Source organism: Myotis brandtii, unplaced genomic scaffold (genome assembly GCF_000412655.1).
Source record: "Myotis brandtii unplaced genomic scaffold, ASM41265v1 scaffold963, whole genome shotgun sequence".
Lineage (NCBI taxonomy): Eukaryota > Metazoa > Chordata > Mammalia > Chiroptera > Vespertilionidae > Myotis > Myotis brandtii.
In genome coordinates, this window is record NW_005371986.1 from 614,614 (window position 1) to 619,787 (window position 5,174).

The following is a 5,174-nucleotide window of genomic DNA, read 5'->3' on the forward strand; positions in this document are numbered from 1 at the left end:
TGACCACCCCATCAGTACTTCATTGACACTTCCAAAAATACTGAATATTGAAAACTTCCTAAGCAAATACTCTCAAGGTTTTATTATTATTATTATTTGCATAATTAATTCACTTCATTGTACTGATGGGGTGGTCATAATAATCTGGCCACTCAGTGTATATTATAGTGTGTTCCCTATCCCACTTAAGATCCACAGAAAGTTCTTAAAGAACATTATAGCTATCTATGAGGGGCATAATGAGCTAAATGGGTGTTACCCAGTCTGAAAAATCTTAGTGATGTCAACACGCCACTTGAGATAACAAGTCTCCTGCTGTTTGGTCCTCATTCCTTATCAGTCCTTGGCGTTGGGAAGAGGAACTTTCTGGAAGGATAAGGACCTTTGTGGAGTAACAAGGAGAAGGTTTGTATACTCTAGACCAGTGGTTCTCAACCTGTGGGTCGCCTAAGACCATCAGAAAACACATATATAATTACATATTGTTTTTGTGATTAATCACTATGCTTTAATTATGTTCAATTTGTAACAATGAAATTGGGGGTCACCACAACATGAGGAAAAACGTATTAAAGGGTCGCAGCATTAGGAAGGTTGAGAACCACTGCTCTAGACTCTGAAAAAAACCAGTGATAAGTAGTTCTGTAGGCTGACAATTTCCCCCTTAGCCTTCCTTTCTAACAGCTACACAGGTCACTGTTAGTTACGTAGAGGAAAAATAATAGTAAGAAAAAAAAATTCAACCCTTCACGTATATTCACCACGAGTTAGCTCCAATCATACCCAAAATTCACAGTGTCATTCTAACCCAAGTGTGGTCTGTGATCTAATAGGTAAATGAAGTGACTCTACTGAGGAAGTTCATGCAAACACATTGGTTTTGACTTTTTAGTGTATACAGATCTTTGTGTTCATTTTTATCACACCAACTGCTTAATGCAGGATTGTACAAATGGATCTGGAAATCTCATGAAAACTATTAAACTAAAGAAGTTCATCTTTTAGGGATCATATCTGATGCATATATGATCACTTTCCAGAGGCAATCAGAAGTTTGCTTTGAGAAAGGGTGGGCACTTGTGAGAATGTCAGGCTACTGGGATATGAACCCTCATGTTACCAATTGTTTCTCTATAACAGTGGGGAAATCATATTTCTTTGCTGTGCCTCAGTTTCCTTGTTAAATATGGGTATAATCACTGTGCCTATTGCGTAGTATTATTGAGGTCTGAGTGCAATAATATATAGTGAACCTTGCCTGGTGCCTAGTCACTGTTTATGAAAATATCAATGAAGATGTTGTAGATGTATATTAACATGGAATTGTGATTTGTTTGTTTAACCTATGTATTCGAATTTAAGTCTCCGAGATTTCAAAACCATGGTTTCATTGCTTCCTCATGTTCATGCTGCTTCCTTTGAACTTCCTTGTAGTTCCAGTTGATTGACTCAAGACTGTGCAGCAATGTATATTATGCTGACTTCACCCTCATGTGCCCTGAGGGCTATCACCCATCAAATCAGGGAGCTGACAAGTATGTTGGTGGGAAATAAATGAGGAAGAACAAGGATTAAAAAAGTGTCATGACTTATTTGTTGACAATACTTGTTATATGAAATGATGATCTTTTTTCCTCCCCAGATATTTTTTCTCTGCTGTACTGTGAACATGGAAGGAATATAATTACTCAGCAGCCATCTCAATCGCTTATCAGGTGGACTTGCAAAGATAGCTGTTTCAAAGTGCCTTTAAAATACAGTGACATTTTGCATTAAAGCCTTTGCTAGGACTGCCAGACTAAGTCAGTCATTATTGAAAGATATCACCATCGTTAGGCTAGTTGTTCATAATAAAATAAATTCCCTTCATTATGTTCTTGGTACCATTCATCAAGCAGAGCTCTTCGGGGCTTGAAATTTAGCAGAGGAGTTAAAGAGCTAACCTACATCTAATCTTAGTCGATTGAAAATCTCAGTGAGATAGCATGAAACTTCAGCATCAGCTCAAGCTTTGGGCTCAGTCAGACTTTCATCCTGGTTTAAAATTACTATCTTTGTGACCTAGTATTGAACCTCTTTGTGGAAATTATCAAAGAAATATGGCAATAAAACCTTCCATGGAAATTGTTATGAAGACTCAGTGCGATTGACATTATAATCATCTATATTGTAAATGCTCAATAAATATGAATGCCTTTGTTTTACTATTTCCTTGTCTCTTTCTTCCCAGTCTCCTAGTGCATTTGGGGGAGTCCAACTTTTACAGTTCTAAAGTATGTCACACATAGCAAGTCAGTCACTGGAGGAGGCATCAGCGATGTGAGGCCTTTGATGCTTTCTGCTATAATGGAGGCCAGGGGCCAGAGTCAGTATTTACACCTTGCAGCACATTGACCAGCTGTTCCAGCAAATCAGGTGAGCTGAGGGCATGGGAATACTGAAGCATGTTTCCCAATGAAGTACTGCATATGGAAGTGGTTTGTAAATTGTCAAGGGATCTAGGATTGTATGGTATTACTCTTACTAGTATCAACACTATCCCTTCCTTCTCACTTTACAGGTTTGGAAATTGATACCCAGAAAGACAAAAAGTGATTTTCCCAAACCCATGATCATCATCTCCATTATCATCGTAGCAGCAAATATAGTGCTTGCCTAGTGCCAACTACTGATCTAGGCACTTTCCATGTGTTAGGAGAAACCCATGTAATCTTTAGAACAACCATGAGGTGGGTACTGTCATCCCCATCTTACAGATGAAGCAGAAGCACAGAGAGCTCACACGGTGGCAAGTGGCTGGGATTTGAACCTCAGCAGTCTGAGTCCAGCATAATCTTTTTGACAATGATGCTATATATATACACTTTGAGAAATAAAGCTGGGCTCAGAAGATGAATATTGTTCTCTTTTATGTTTGACCCTTTCTATTTTCACTTTATAATACATTTTGACTTATTTATTAGTTAGCTTATGAGAATGTTTTTAAAAAATGTATCTTTATTGTTGGAAGTATTACAGTTGTCCCCCTTACTTCCCCCATTAACACCCCCCTCTTCCCCAGCCACAACCCCTCCCCAGGCCTTCAGAGAACTATTGTCTGTGTCCATGGGATATGTCTATATACATTTAAGTTCTTTGGTTAATTCCTTCCTGCCTGTGCCCCATCCCCGCTTCCCTCTGAGATTCGTCAGTCTGTTCCATGCTTCCGTATCTCTGCATCTATTTTGTTCATCAGTTTATTTTGTTACTAGAGGCCCGAGTGCATTGGAGGGGGGGTGGTGGTCCCCCTAAGCCCGGCCTGCACCCTCTCCAATCCGGGACCCCTCAGGGGATGTCCGACTGCCCTCCCCAGCCAACCTGATTGCCTCTAACGGCCTCTGCCTCTGCCCCCGCCACCATGGCTTTGTCCAGAAGGACGTCCATATGGATGTCCCGAAGATGTCTGGTCTAATTAGCATATTACCCTTTTATTAGTATAGATTAGAAGCTGGGTGCATGAAATTTGTGCATGGAGGAGGGGTTCCCTCAGCCCAGCCTGCACCCTCTCCAACTGGGGACCCCTTGGGAGATGTCTGATTGCCAGTTTAGGCCCGATCCCTGTGGGACATCTCTCTCGCAATCAGGGACCACTGGCTCCTAACTGCTCACCTGCCTGCCAGCCTGATCACCCCCAACTGCCCTCCACTGCTGGCCAATTTGGTTCTGATTGGTCGGTTTCTATGTCAGCGTCAAAAGTTCCGACTCCTAGGCAGCCATTGGCTCCCCACAGCACCCACATTTGGTTCTGATTAGTTGGTGTCTATGCCAGTCAGCATCAGAAGCTCTGCCTCCTAGGAAGCCATTGGCTCCCCATAGCACCCACATTTGGTTCTGATTGGTCGGTTTCAATGCCAGTCAGTGTCAGAAGCTCTGCCTCCCAGCCATTGGTTCCCCACAGCAACCACATTTGGTTCTGATTGGTCAGTTTCTATGCCAATCAATGTCAAAAGCTCCGTCTCCTAAGCAGCCATTGGTTCTTCACACTACCCACATTTGGTTCTGATTGGTCGGTTCCTATGCCAGTCAGCATCTCCAGGCCTATCTCTGGGCCTAATCAGAGAGGCAGGGCTGAACAGCAGCCCCTGCAGTGGCTGGGAGAGAAGGAAAAGCCCTGCTGCTGGCTAAGCTCAGAAAGAAATAGGAAGAGAAGGAGAGAGGCAAGTACCAATCAAAGGCTGCCACTGAGGCTGCAAATCAGACCCTGCCTCTCTCTGGGTCTCAGCCCCCTGGGCAGTCAGTGCTGGGTCGCCCCGGCAACCCAGCCCTGACTGAAGGACTTCCGGGTTGGTCAGCATTCGGTTGTGATTGGTCTTTACAACCCTGGACTTTTACATATTGGGATGAGAATGTTTTAAAGACTGAAACAATGCACATAAAATGTATTGGTTACATGAAAAGAGGCAATAACTGCTAAAGTCAACCAAACTAATTTAAAGTTGCTTTGAGACACTTTCCTACAGGGGTGATGATGCAGAGGTGAAGAGTGGAGAGGTGGTTTGTTCAAAAGAAATAGGAGACATGTCTTTTGCAGCCTAGCTGAGGAGAGAAATGAAAACAGTCAAGGCCAGCAGGAGCTGGGGAAGAGAGATGAGTTTGCACTGAGGGTTTCAGGTGAGATATGGAGCTGAGAGCAGTGTCCGGGGGTGGGAGAGGCTCAAGAGCTGACAGGTGCTATGCTTAGAATGACCAAGGACCCAGATACAATGTTGGATAAGAAATGGAAAAAACCAAAACCAAAACCCCAAGCATCCTAGTTTGGAGAAGAAAAGAGTCAGAGAGCTATGAAGGCTTACTTTTAATATTTTAGGGCTGCCATGTGACAAAGGGATTAGATTTGCCTGTGTTGTTCTAGGGCACATGGTGCAAGTGGGGGGTGGGGTGAGGGGAGAAAGGATTAAAAGCAAAATGGAGAAGACCCTTCCAGTATCAGCGACAGTGACAGAAAGGACCACTTTCACAATCATGCAGCTCTTGGTCACTGTAGATAGATGTGGAGGCAGAGGCTGGATTACTGGTAATGTTGTAAAGCAGCTTTCAGAGAATTTTATATTATATTCTCATTTCCTAAAACTTATATATGTATCATGTGCATACAAAAATACACCAAATTTATATACACCTTTTAATGTAATAAT

At 42.6% G+C, this 5,174-nt stretch overlaps 1 long non-coding RNA gene across 1 annotated transcript in view; it reads left to right on the forward strand.

The window, feature by feature from the left end:
• The window catches only part of LOC106724770, a 78,477-nt gene extending 75,670 nt beyond the window's left edge, over nt 1–2,807 (forward strand). The window contains exons 5-6 of the long non-coding RNA XR_001360609.1: nt 2,231–2,415; nt 2,561–2,807. This is a non-coding gene — a long non-coding RNA (uncharacterized LOC106724770). The remainder of the gene's footprint in view (nt 1–2,230; nt 2,416–2,560) is intronic.
• The last annotated feature ends 2,367 nt before the right edge of the window (nt 2,808–5,174 follow it).